This window comes from Drosophila teissieri, unplaced genomic scaffold, assembly GCF_016746235.2.
Source record: "Drosophila teissieri strain GT53w unplaced genomic scaffold, Prin_Dtei_1.1 Segkk124_quiver_pilon_scaf, whole genome shotgun sequence".
Lineage (NCBI taxonomy): Eukaryota > Metazoa > Arthropoda > Insecta > Diptera > Drosophilidae > Drosophila > Drosophila teissieri.
The window spans coordinates 246,063-259,263 of record NW_025224990.1 but is presented as its reverse complement, the minus strand read 5'-3'; the positions used below and the strand labels follow the sequence as shown (position 1 = coordinate 259,263).

The 13,201-nt window shown below is 39.6% G+C and overlaps 1 pseudogene; it reads left to right on the top strand.

Annotated features, from left to right (window-relative positions):
• Positions 1–2,186: 2,186 nt before the first annotated feature.
• LOC122625553 lies at positions 2,187–11,073 on the top strand (annotated as a pseudogene).
• Positions 11,074–13,201: the final 2,128 nt, after the last annotated feature.

The window sequence follows — 13,201 nt, the reverse complement described above, 5'->3', positions numbered from 1 at the left end:
AGATCCGTACAGCGGAGGAGGGACCATCACCATGTCCTGGACAGGATTGCATCCGGTGTCCCACAAAGTGCTTAATTAAAAATACTAACGGCAAAACAATTAAAAGAACAAGTGAACCGGTACATGGCCGTTAATGTGAACATCAGCAAAAAACAAACAACAGCAAGTGCTCGCTCCAAGAAACCTGAGAGCCGAATAGCAGCCAAAGCGTGCTACAAAAGAACAGAAACCCAGCTCATTCATACTTTTATATATATGCATAATCCACTTAGGGAATTTTTTTATACCCGTTACTCGTAGAGTAAAAGGGTATACTAGATTCGTTGAAAAGTATGTAACAGGCAGAAGGAAGCGTTTCCGACCATATAAAGTATATATATTCTTGATCAGGATCAATAGCCGAGTCGATCTGGCCATGTCCGTCTGTCCGTCCGTCTGTCCGTCTGTCTGTCCGTCTGTCTGTCCGTCCGTATGAACGTCGAGATCTCAGGAACTACAAAAGGTAGAAAGTTAAGACTAAGCATACAGACTCCAGAGACATAGACGCAGCGCAAGTTTGTCGATTCATGTTGCCACGCCCACTATAACGCCCACAAACCGCCCAAAACTGCCACGCCCACACTTTTAAAAAATGTTTTGATATTCTTTCATTTTTGTATTAGTCTTGTAAATTCCTATCGATTTGCCAAAAAACTTTTTGCCACGCCCACTCTAACGCCCACAAACCGCCAAAAACTGTCAGTGTTGAAGACTCTCCTTCGCACTTCCACTAGCTGAGTAACGGGTATCAGATAGTCGGGGAACTCGACTATAACGTTCTCTCTTGTTTATTTTGTATTTGTGTATATCTTATTATTTTTCGGTTACAATTAATTGGTGCACGAAAGTATATGTATGTATAACTCCATCACTATATATATAGCAACACTCAGGATCCAACGAGTCGAGATCTTATCGCTCCGGATTAAAATGGGGTAAGTTTGACGGAACCATGTTCCCAAGTTTTTTTATATTCATATATATACATACATTCCCGTGCTCATTTTATTTTTACACCATTAGTTAATATAAGTATATTTGTGTCAGGTTTAAAGAAAAAATATCTTATTGTTAACCTCTTCTAGGCAATTTATTTCATTAATAGGAGTTAAATATTTTGTGTTCCATATTGTTTTAAATTTATAAAAATTACTTTTCAGCGATGAGTATCCGCCTCGTTTTATTTATGCAAAAACAAGAGCCCTCAGAGCGACGTTTGTAGTCGTGGAATCAGTGAGGCTCGTGGCCAGGGAAATAGGAAAACTGTTGTGGAGTCCGAACGTAACGGTCAAATAGCAGCAGGTTGTGGAGTCCGTAAATATCGGTCAAACAGCCTGATTTTCCGACGACTGGCGGGAGAGGTTTTCGGACATACACTGTCTTAGGTGGACCAGTTCGCATATGGAGCCATTGTAAAAGCTCTCCGTGAGAAGGTGGGCCAGCTCACATATGGAACCAAGTAAAAACTCCCCTGGAAAAAATGGGACAGTTCACATGTGGAACCATAGTAAAAGCTCCCCAGGAAAAGGTGGGCCAGTTCACATATGGAACCATCGTAAAAGCTCACCAGGAAAAAGGAGGACCAGTCCACGTACATAACCATAGTAAAAGCTCCACAGGAAAAGGCGGGCCAGTTCACGTACGAAACCTAGTAAAAGTTCCCTAAGCAGTGGAAGACGGAGGCATGTTGGCCATGTCAGGGCATCGACCAACATCTCCGGGTAGTTTTTTTTGGGGCTTAAATACCGGACGGTATTTGAGGAGGAGGAGAGACTTATTAATGGCGTAACAGCACCCCAGCTTACCTATCTTATATTAACAGTTGTAGTCAGAAACTTTCACGGTAGATCGTGTAATATATTTAGCTGTATACCAAGCAGAACACAGAAAAAAAAACAAGTATCAAATAGAGCAATCCAAATACGTAAATGAGGGGGGCAAAAAAGAAAGTGTTGTTTCAACCCGGGAGAGAGTGTTTTTACCGGGAGAGTAAGCCGATCGCGAACACAAGAAGAGGGTCGTGCACCACGAAGTGCAAGTGCGGGAGACACCCCCGACTATATGAGGCACTAAATCAAGAGAGTCTTCAAAACTTCGAGAACCAGCCGGAAGAGGTAGGACACTTGTCCGAACAGATTGAAAGCGCGATGGATGAAGCAGCCGGAGGAATGGATTCACCGCTAGGACCGCCTAGAGGACGCTCCAGCATGTTGCCAAGGTACCATGAATGTTCCGAAGACCGTTCGGAGATGGCCGATAGGCGGGAAAGAGAACTAATGGATTTAGTGAAGCAGAGTAGAGATGCGGAATTGGAGATGATCGCTCAAGTAAACGCATTGAAGAAGAAAGTGGCTGAGTTACAAGCCACCCAAACCTTTTCCGAACAACCAAGAATGGCCCCACCACCTGGACTACCCAGAAACCCCACAGATAGCTTTTTAAGACATCAAGATACCCCAACACCAGAACAAGTGTCGCAAGAATGTTTTAACAGCCAAATGCATCGGTCAAGGGAGCCCAGACGAACGGCCACTCCACAGCAGATACCGGAGACCAGCCGAGCAGAGACCAGCCACTAACTGCACCCCGAGTTAGATCATAGTCTAACGTTTCAATCACCAGCACAAAAGTGTGTTCGGCTAGATAAATGGAACTTGAAATTTGACGGAACAAGCCGCAGTATGACCGTTGAAAGTTTTTTATTCCGTGTGGAAAGACTACAAGAATTATATGGCATAAGCCGTCAGCAAGTGTTCAGAGAATTTCATAGTCTGCTGATCGGTGCAGCCAGCAAGTGGTATTGGCAACTCATGAAGGATCGAGCCGAGGATTACGATTTTGATTACTATTCGCTTACCAGGGAAAGGAAAAGCGCTTTTTCTACAACTGGAAGTGACCTAATGAAGATCAAAGAATTAATGGAGAGGAAACAAGGGTATAACGAGTCCTTCAGCGATTATGTCGCCGACATGCACAACTTACACTTTAAGTTAAAACACAAGATCGCCGAGGGTGAATATGTAGAACTTTTGAAGGATAACCTGAACTCCCAAATGGGTGGGTTACTGTTGACGTCCCCAATATGGTCACTGGCAGAGCTTAAAACGGAGGGGCTCAGAGTGGATCGGTGGTTAAGAAACCATGGGAAACCGATGCTAGGTAGACATGTAAATGAGATCCAACGCTCAGAGAGAAAAGGACGTATTCCCGATGGTGCCCTTGTGGAAGAATTCCAACGCAGACCGGAAGACAGCCGCGAGTCCAACAGAACAGCGCCTGAGTGCAAAAACTCTTTGCACGATATGATTTGCTATACGTGTGGATACGGAGTCGATTTCTACCGCCAACACCCCGGAAACAAAAATCCATGCACGTCTCGATTCCACGAGGTCACCTGCCGCTTTTGTCAGAAGCCATATTACAAATAAAACTAATAATGTAAAGATCCCAAATGATAAGACTTTACTCGTTGAGTTTTTGTAAGAAACTAATTTTATTTCGAACTATCTTCAGTTTAAATAGGTGACATGAGAATCGCATATTAAAGTAAATGGCCTACGCAAAGGCCTAAATAAATAGTCCCCGCTTTATCGAGGTCCGACGCTCCGGCACATCTGCCTATCTTGAGCGGCGAGGACCTTATCTGTGGTCTCCCACTAAGGGACTTTTTTAGGAGGCGGGGAACGATCTCAAGTGACTGACTCATGTAGTGTGCACTTAGATTACATGTTTTTGAGCACTGCACCCATGTCGCCTTAGATAACAAAATCCTAAATATAAATTGTCGCTCTCGATTCATTTACATAAGATATGAACGGAGCCCAAAATTGTAAGTCTTTAAATATATTCGTGTTCATTTGTGAACATTCTGCCAAAGGGCCAGCAAAGCTGAGATGTACATTTGTATATTAGTTGCATTTATAACAGTAGTGGACTGTATTTATTTGATATACGTTCATTTATGAACGGCGCAATGCTTAAAACTTCTTACTGAGGCAAATCAAACAATTCAATTTGAGAGCCAGTACATTTCAGACGGACTTTTGAATTCACAGGAAACTTAAACAACCAACTACTTTTCTTTTCTAACTCTACCCAGTAACTTTTAGAGTCGACTACTGTTTTATAGATGCAGTTCGCCGCTTTATTTGGCTTTAGAGGCTGAATCTCACATGCATTATCATTGGTAGAATTCCAGGGCCAACTTCCTTTGCATATTCTCTTATTTAGTTGCCATTTCTGACATTGATTTAAGGTGGCTTCCGTCATTATTTGATAGAAGTCTATCTCAAAATTATAAATTAAATATTCGGACGTTGTATGCACCATTATTATCCGATCTTCATTTCGAATTGGCACCGGAATAAGCCTGAACAATTTGGATGGATGCCTGCTAAACAGAGGCACTAATGATCAATTTATCGTCGATGAATAAACCCCTGGCTGTTAACAGTGTATACACCTCCTTAAGTTCCGTACCCGACCGTATTCCTGGAATATCTAGGTTCTCCGAAAGACTCTGCTGAATTTTGGCAATTTCTTTTTTAAGCTGATTTGGCCTGAGAATATTTGTATTTAGCCTACCGTGATTAATATCAATCAACAGGCTTTTAATACCTGCTTGAATTTTTTAGCCTTCTTCAATCAATGAGCCTAGCTGTTTCGTAACCATAAAGAATTTTATTGATTCCTTACAAACATAATAATTTTCTTTAAGAACTTCTGTCATGTTCTCAATTCTTATTTGCATACTTCTAAAATTTGAGTTAACATCTTCTGTTGTTCTCTTTAATAGATTAGAAGTTGAATCAACCACAGATGTTTGTTTTTGAATTAGTTTATCAAGGTTGTTATGGTTATCTAACAAATTCTTCATATTTTCTTCTAATTGCTCTCTATCATCTTCATCCATTATACCAAATAAAATATGATACAAGGAACCCATAAATTCGAAAGGAGCACGCTTGCTTCTAGATCTAGACTGCATCATAAACAATTTATTGTTCTCTTCAAGTTCCGATAACTGACTTTGCATATTATCTAAAACTAGACTACAATGCTCTTCAAAGCTATGAAGTCTTTCGCAAACTTTCCTCATATTTCGTATAAGCGCATTACCCTTTGTTATCATTTTTAAATATGGATCCATTTTATAATAGATAACCAAATTCCAAGAAGTACTCACAATCTCAACATCTCCCAGCGGGTCTAGATATATTGCTGAGGTTTTATTTATTTTGTCTATAGAATATCTTGGTGCTAAATCTTTAGGTAATGCGCTAGAAACTTGACAGCTTAACACAAACAACAGCGTTGCCATGATGATTCCGATCTTGAACATTCCCAATGTCGCTCTAGTTCGCCTTTTTGGCTCCTGGTCAGCCTCATTTTTGTCAACAGACTTTATTCCTTCCAAGAGACAAATTTTAGTAATGGGTCTAGTGATATATCCTTCCTGCATCTTTACTTTAGCCACCCGGACCTTATCATCATTCCCCTTAAGGACCTTTTCCACCTTTCCTAAAGGCCATCTTGCAGGATGACAATTCTCATCCTTTAATAAAACTATTTGCCCTTCTTCTATTTTAGAAATTTCCTTTTTCAATTTATTCCTTTGCTGGAGCGTATGAAAATATTCACTTTTCCACTTAACCAAGAAATCTTTCCTCATTTTTTGGATAAGTCTCCACCTATCCAAATTTCCGATTTTTTTCATCTTCCATTGGTTCGACTATTTCTAAAGGCGGTCTTCCAATTAAAAAATGACCTGGTGTTAAAACCTCTTTTTGATCCATCTCACAACTATAGTGTATAATGGCCTTGAATTCAAGCATGCTTCTATTTGACATAAAAGAGTTGACATTTCTTCGTAAGTCAAAATAGTGTCGCCGATTATACGCTTTAAATGGTATTTCATTGACTTAACCCCAGCTTCCCAAATACCTCCGAAGTGAGGTCCTGCCGGGGGAATAAAATGCCAATCAATCCTGTCCTTTTCAAGCTGCGCTGCAATCGTTATATTTTCTTGTATTGCATTAAATAACTCTTGATCTAATTTTTTTGCAGCTCCTACAAAATTTGTTCCGTTGTCTGAATAGATATTGGAACATTTTCCCCGTCTAGCAATAAATCTTCTGAGTGCTGCTAAAAATGCGTCAGAAGTTAGATCGCTTACCATTTATAAGTGTATGGCTTTGGTGGCCATGCAAACGAATACGGCAACGTATCCTTTAAATGTTTTTTGGCCACGATTTTTTGAACATTTAACATAATAAAGACCTGCGTAATCTATTCCAGTATTAAGAAACGGGAATGCCATCGTCACTCTATATTTTGGCAAGTTACCCATTATTTGCTGAGCTGTATTTTGTTTATACCTTGCACACTTTACACATTCTCTTAAATACTTTTTCAACGAATTTTTCGACCCGAAAATCCAATACTTTCTTTGGATATAGTTTCGCATAAGGTTTATCCCTCCATGCAATGTTTCCGTATGAGCATTTTTTATTAATAAGCTTGTTAGGTGGCATTTTTCTAAAACTAATTTTCTAATTTTCAACAAATTGCTATGATTAGCAATGAAACATTTTTGAAGCTCATTTAAATTTAGAATTTCTACATCTGTTAATGTTGGTTTTACTTCCAACTTTCTAATTTCCAAAATAATTTCGGACTGCTTCTTAAGGAATTGAATAGTCTTTTCTGACATAATTTTGAAAAAATTTTTTTTTTTTATATAGATGGGCTTAATTTGATAGTAAGTTCTTAATATACCCTTCAGTACCAAAATTCCTTTCCCGTATTTTTCCTCGCCAGAGTTCGAAAAACAAAAACAAATCTCACAGGCTTTTTCTAGCAAAGTTTCAAACACCAAAGTCAAGCCGAATTCTGTCGTGGCTCTGCCTCTGCCCGCAGTTCATATTTGTTGGCTTTTTTTCGAAGTAGTTCGGAGCAGTGACCGAAAATGAGAGTGAGAGATGAGAGGAGACAAAATCAGAGTCGAGAAAAAACGCAATGTATAGCTTCTAAATACCGATCTAACAATTGGTGGAATATTTATATTGTTTTAAGTGTATATTTAATTTATATTTGTTGATTTAAGGATTTTAAGATTTTTAAGAAATTAAACAGTCGCTATAGACAACGCAAGTGCGTCCGTTTTTAATAATTTCTTTATGTAATTCTAATTACACGGGATCATTATGGTCGGAAATACCCTGGCACGCGCCTGTCAGAATTTTCGGTTTCGTTTTCCGTCACCCCTTTTCTTTTGCATTTGCAATTAATTGTGAAAGTGACACGTCGTGTTTGTGAAAAAATTCAATTAATTCAATCAATTCAAAAATATAAATCCGGTAAGTAAAGTGATTCGTGTTGATAAGTTAGCATAGCTAATTGCATTCCAAAGTGCATGATTTTGCGAAAAGTACATAATATGTTAAGCGCAAGAAATGTGAAGTGCTAAAAGAATGTGCACAGAAAAAAAACTATGGAATGCAATTGTTATGTTAATTTTATATTCATTATAAAATATACCACGCCCAAGTCGAAGGCCCATTCAAATCGAAAGCGGGTATAGGTGAAGTAGCAGGGCCTAGCGCAACAGTAAATAGGGAATATTTGGAGCCACTTATGGGGGAAGATGAGATAGGAGCTAGTAGTTTTGATGTAGGTAGCTTAGATTCACATGTTCGTGATAGCTCTGACTTAAATACACAGTTAAAAAATTGGTATTTAAAGCATAAGCCAACACGAACATGTGCCATAGAACTTATTGAGATTTTAAATGCTCATAAGTTAAAAATTAAGCCCTTTTATAAATTTAATTGTTTTGATAAACCCGATATAAGTAAAGTAGCGGGCGGCTCCTATTTACATATCGGTTTAGCAAAACAATTAAATAAACTATCAGTGTTTCCCCAATTGCCGGACGTACTGATCATCGATATAAACATTGACGGACTTCCAATTTTTAAGAGTTCTAGAGCACAGTTATGGCCCATTCTTCTAAGAATAAATAATATCCATGGGGGCGGCCAATTGGAGTTTTTATGGGACATAATACGCCATTTAATTGCGAAGAGTTTTTATTCAAATTTGTGTCCGAAACTTCCGAAATTATTAAAAATGGTTTGACAATCTCTAATAAAAAAATTGGTTTGGAAATTAGAGCCATAGTTTGTGATGCTTCTGCTCGAGCATTTATTACTGGCACGCCTGGACATACGTCTAGCCATGGTTGCAGCAAATGTACCCAGGTAGGACGAAAAGTAGATTCTGTATTGACATTTAGCACTGAACGTGGTGAATTAATTACAGATGAAAACTTTAGGCAAAGGACATATCGTAACCACCATTAAGTAGAATATTAAACTGTTCAGTCCGCTTTAGAAAAACTTGGGGTTCTAATGGTAACTCAAGTCCCTTTAGATTGCATGCACCTTATTGATTTGGGTGTCATGCGAAAATTTTGAAAAAAGATTTGTGGAAAATAAAATAGAGCAAGAATGTAGGGTTTCCAAACCAAGGAAACAGCTAATATCCCAATGTTTGCTATCGATGAAGAGCTGCGTCCCGCAAGAGTTTGCTCGAAAACCAAGAACATTGGCTGAATTGCCGCATTGGAAAGCCACAGAGTTTAGACAATTTTTGTTATACACTGGTATTGTAGCTCTTAAAGATACAATTAATGATGACCAGTATTACTCATTCCTTTTGCTGCACTGTGCTTACAGACTGTTTTCCTCACACTTGCAACGAGAGTCGAACATAAATAATGCCCAGCAAATGTTGGATTCATTTGTGAACAATTTTCTAATTATTTATGGAGAAAGTAGTGTTTCATACAATGTTCACGGTTTACTTCATGTAAAAGAGACGATTAAGCAAATAGGAGATCCGGTTTCAGGCTGTTCTTACGATTTCAAGAACTATTTACAAACGGATTTGTTCGAAAGCCGACTCAAATCTTACAACAAATTTATAGGAAGATTGTTGAGGATGGTGGAATTAGAGTAGATAATGATTCAGTGAAGTTGGAAGGTAGTGTTTTGAAGTTGAAGGGATCTACGCTTAAGAATAAAAGGCCAGATAGTTATTGTTATGTACTAGAACACATCCCGATTGAAGTAGATTATTTTGAACAGGATGCAGAAGGTATTTTTATTATAGGTAGGAGAATTTTAAATATTCCTAGCTTTTATAATGCGCCTGTATCCTCTTTAGCTCTAGGTATTTGCTTAACAAGTGGGAATATGACACTCGATTTAGAAAGACATAAGGTTACTAATATGGTTAGGAAAGCGATAGCGATGCCATATAAGAGCAAAATAGTGCTAGTTCCATTTATACATTTTTCGTAGGGTTTACATTATCCCTTTGTTAATTTTATTTAAATTTTATTTTGGAGGTGTTTAGTCCGTAGGCGTATTATTATACCCGTTACTCGTAGAGTAAAAGGGTATACTAGATTCGTTGAAAAGTATGTAACAGGCAGAAGGAAGCGTTTGCAGCCATATAAAGTATATATATTCTTGATCAGGATCAATACCCTAGTCGATCTGGCCATGTCCGTCTGTCCGTCCGTCTGTCCGTCCGTCCGTCTGTCCGTATGAACGTCGAGATCTCAGGAACTATAAAAGCGTGAGATTCAGCATACAGACTCCAGAGGCAAAGACGCAGCGCAAGTTTGTCGATTCATGTTGCCACGCCCACTCTAACGCCCACAAACCGCCCAAAACTGCCGCGCCCACACTTTTAAAAAATGTTTTGACATTTTTCCATTTTTGTATTAGTCTTGTAAATTTCTATCCATTTGCCAAAAAACTTTTTGCCACGCCCACTCTAACGCCGACAAACCTCACAAATCTGCCACGCCCACACTTTTGAAAAATGTTTTGATATTTTTTCATTTTTGTATTAGCCTTCTATATTTCTATCGATTTGCTAAAAAACTTTTTGCCACGCCCACTTTAACGCCCACAAATCGCCAAAAACTGTCAGTGCTGTAGACTCTCCTTCGCACTTCCACTAGCTGAGTAACGGGTATCAGATAGTCGGGGAACTCGACTATAGCGTACTCTCATGTTCAATATGAATCGGGCATACCTTAAACGACGGCGTTTTAGGTATCTTTAGAAGATTCACCTGCCTCGGTTCGATGACCGAAAAAAAAAAACGTATTTAATTAAAGTATAACAAGAAAAACAGATAAAATACAATATCATTTTTTATAGTTCTTTTAAGATGTCTGAAGAGCCGACAACTAGCCAAAAACTCACCCAATTTGTTTTCTCCCTTGAGGGTAAGTGAACCATTTAAAATGTTATTGCAGTCATTTTTATATCAGTACAATTTCTATTTAATAGAGGATGATCTGGTAATGGAAACCCGGCAACCCCCGACTATAAACTGGCCGAGATCAGCCAAAGGGTTCGGTCATTGTAGACGGCGTTGGAGGCCAACACGAAGCAGCTGGCGGAGAACACGAAGCAGCTGGCGGAGAACACGAAGCAGCTGGCGAGGATGACGGCCTTGTTGGAGATTTTCGTAAAGGGGAAGGCGAAGAATGTGGCTGTGGATGTGGCGTTCCCAGTCACATCGGAAGAAGACCTGGTGGCTTTAGAGCAGACCATAAGCTCAGGGTCCCAAGTACGTAAGTAAAATATATATGGTCTAAGAGATCGTAAAATTCATTCTGTGTTTTTATTTTTTTCTTTCAGATGGAAGCAATAACAAAAATTTTAAAAAGCAACAATTTAAAAGCAATAAAGGGCGTATTGTCAAAAACGCTGTTGTGCGCCTACAACATAAGCGGCCTAAACGGGAAAAAGTCATTAAAAGCATATCCCAAATTCTTTTCCGTTCTGATTGGTATGTATATTTGTTATTTTGCTATAATCTAATAATATTATTATAAAAATACTTTTCGTTACAGATAGCATAAGCACATTAGAAGGCCAGCAGCCAGGAGAGAAGGCCTTGGCCCACGCACTGGCATGTGTTAAAAATAATGCAAACGAAAAAAAGGAAAAAACCCCTTGCTTATTTTTCGATATTCTCGAGGAATTCCTTGGGAAAATCCTCGGGAATTACTCGGGAATTCCTGGGGAATTCCTCGGGAAAACCCCTTGCTTATTTTTCGATATTCCCGAGGAATACCTGAGGAATTCCAGAGGATTTCCTCGGGAACTTCGAATTCCTCGCCACGAACGCCTGTTGTATGGAAATTCCCGGCAGATTTGTATGGAGACTTCCCCAAGGATTCCTCTAGGAGTCATGGGGACTCCCTAGGGATTCCTTAGGGAATCCTTAGGGACTGGTACTGAAGGGTATATAGTACGTGTGTATGTATTGTATATGTATTTATATATAGTTATATGTGTGTGTTTGTATAAACAGAAAATTCTTGTTTTGACTTAGCTGATGTCGTCGTTGTTGCTGCTGTTGCTACTGCTGTTGCTGCTGTTGTTGCTGGTAGAGGCTCCTTTGAATTTGACTTCCTTCTCTTCTTTAAGGCTCCGTTGACGTCGATGTTTAAAGATGATTTTTTATACTCTGTTCCTTACCTTTGGTAGGGGGAAACAAGAGTCAATTATTTTTGCTACCTTTAGCTGCAAGATTAACTTAGCAATGCTTGAAGGAGCTGGCCTTTCTCTGAGTCCCTTACCGTATAGGGGGAAACTGCAGAGTCGATTTAAGGCTCGATTGACGAAATGTAAAGATCCCAAATGAGAAGACTTTACTCGTTGAGTTTTTGTAAGAAACTCATTTTATTTGGAACTATCTTCGGTTTAAATAGGTGACATGAGAATCGCATATTAAAGTAAATGGCCTACGCAAAGGCCTAAGTAAATAGTCCCCGTCTTATCGAGGTCCCACGCTCCGGTACATCTGCCTATCTTGAGCGGCGAGGACCTTATCTGTGGTCTCCCACTCAAGTGACTGACTCATGTAGTGTGCACTTAGATTACATGTTTTTGAGCACTGCACTGCATTCCATGCGTAACCGCATCGATCACTTCGAGCCTGTTGCGTACACCCTTTTCGAGAGATCGTAAGACTTTAAAGATTCAAAACCGGAATCTAAAAGCAGGGGAAGGGGTACCATCACCCCGTTGACTCAGTTGGATTGCGACAAAGAAAATGTAAGTCGACAATAAACGAGTCTCCCATGACCCGGTCAGCGGCCGCAATAGATTGCAGAAAGTAAAGAAAATCAACACCAGTTCCGGGCACACTTCACCGAAGGGGGTATTGACTCCCCAAAATAGGGGAAAGTGAGAAATATGATTCCTAGGTGGGAACACTTGGCATAGAACCAATACATCAGAATAAAAGCTCTATGCCGGTATAAAAAGACCATGTCGCCTTAGATAAAAAAATCCTAAATATAAATTATCGCTCTCGATTCATTTACATAAGATATGAACGGAGCCCAAAATTGTAAGTCTTTAAATATATTCGTGTTCATGACAACCAAAAAAAAAAAAAAAGGAAAGGAAAAACTTGTATTCCTAATAGCCCAGCTAGTGCAGTCAGCAGTGTGTGGTGGGTCGAAGCCACACGTTAATGGGCGCATAATGAGAACCATCTACAAACAAAGAAAAAGGAAAAAGAAACAACAAAAATACAAGAAAATGGCGTACGGTCTTTCTTTTTGCGAAGTCATTCCATGCGTAACCGCATCGATCACTTCGAGCCTGTTGCGTACACCCTTTTCGGGAGATCGTAAGACTTTAAAGATTCAAAACCGGAATCTAAAAGCAGGGGAAGGGGTACCATCACCCCGTTGACTCAGTTGGATTGCGACAAAGAAAATGTAAGTCGACAATAAACGAGTCTCCCATGACCCGGTCAGCGGCCGCAATAGATTGCAGAAAGTAAAGAAAATCAACACCAGTTCCGGGCACACTTCACCGAAGGGGGTATTGACTCCCCAAAATAGGGGAAAGTGAGAAATATGATTCCTAGGTGGGAACACTTGGCATAGAACCAATACATCAGAAAAAAAGCTCTATTCCGGTATAAAAAGACCATGGCTCACCGATGAAAAGTCAGAGAGAGAGTCAGTACCCGGGTAAACACCCGTAGTCCGTCGGTACCCGGGAAAACATCCGTAGTCAATACCCAGAGGTAGTCATCCGTACATCAAATACCC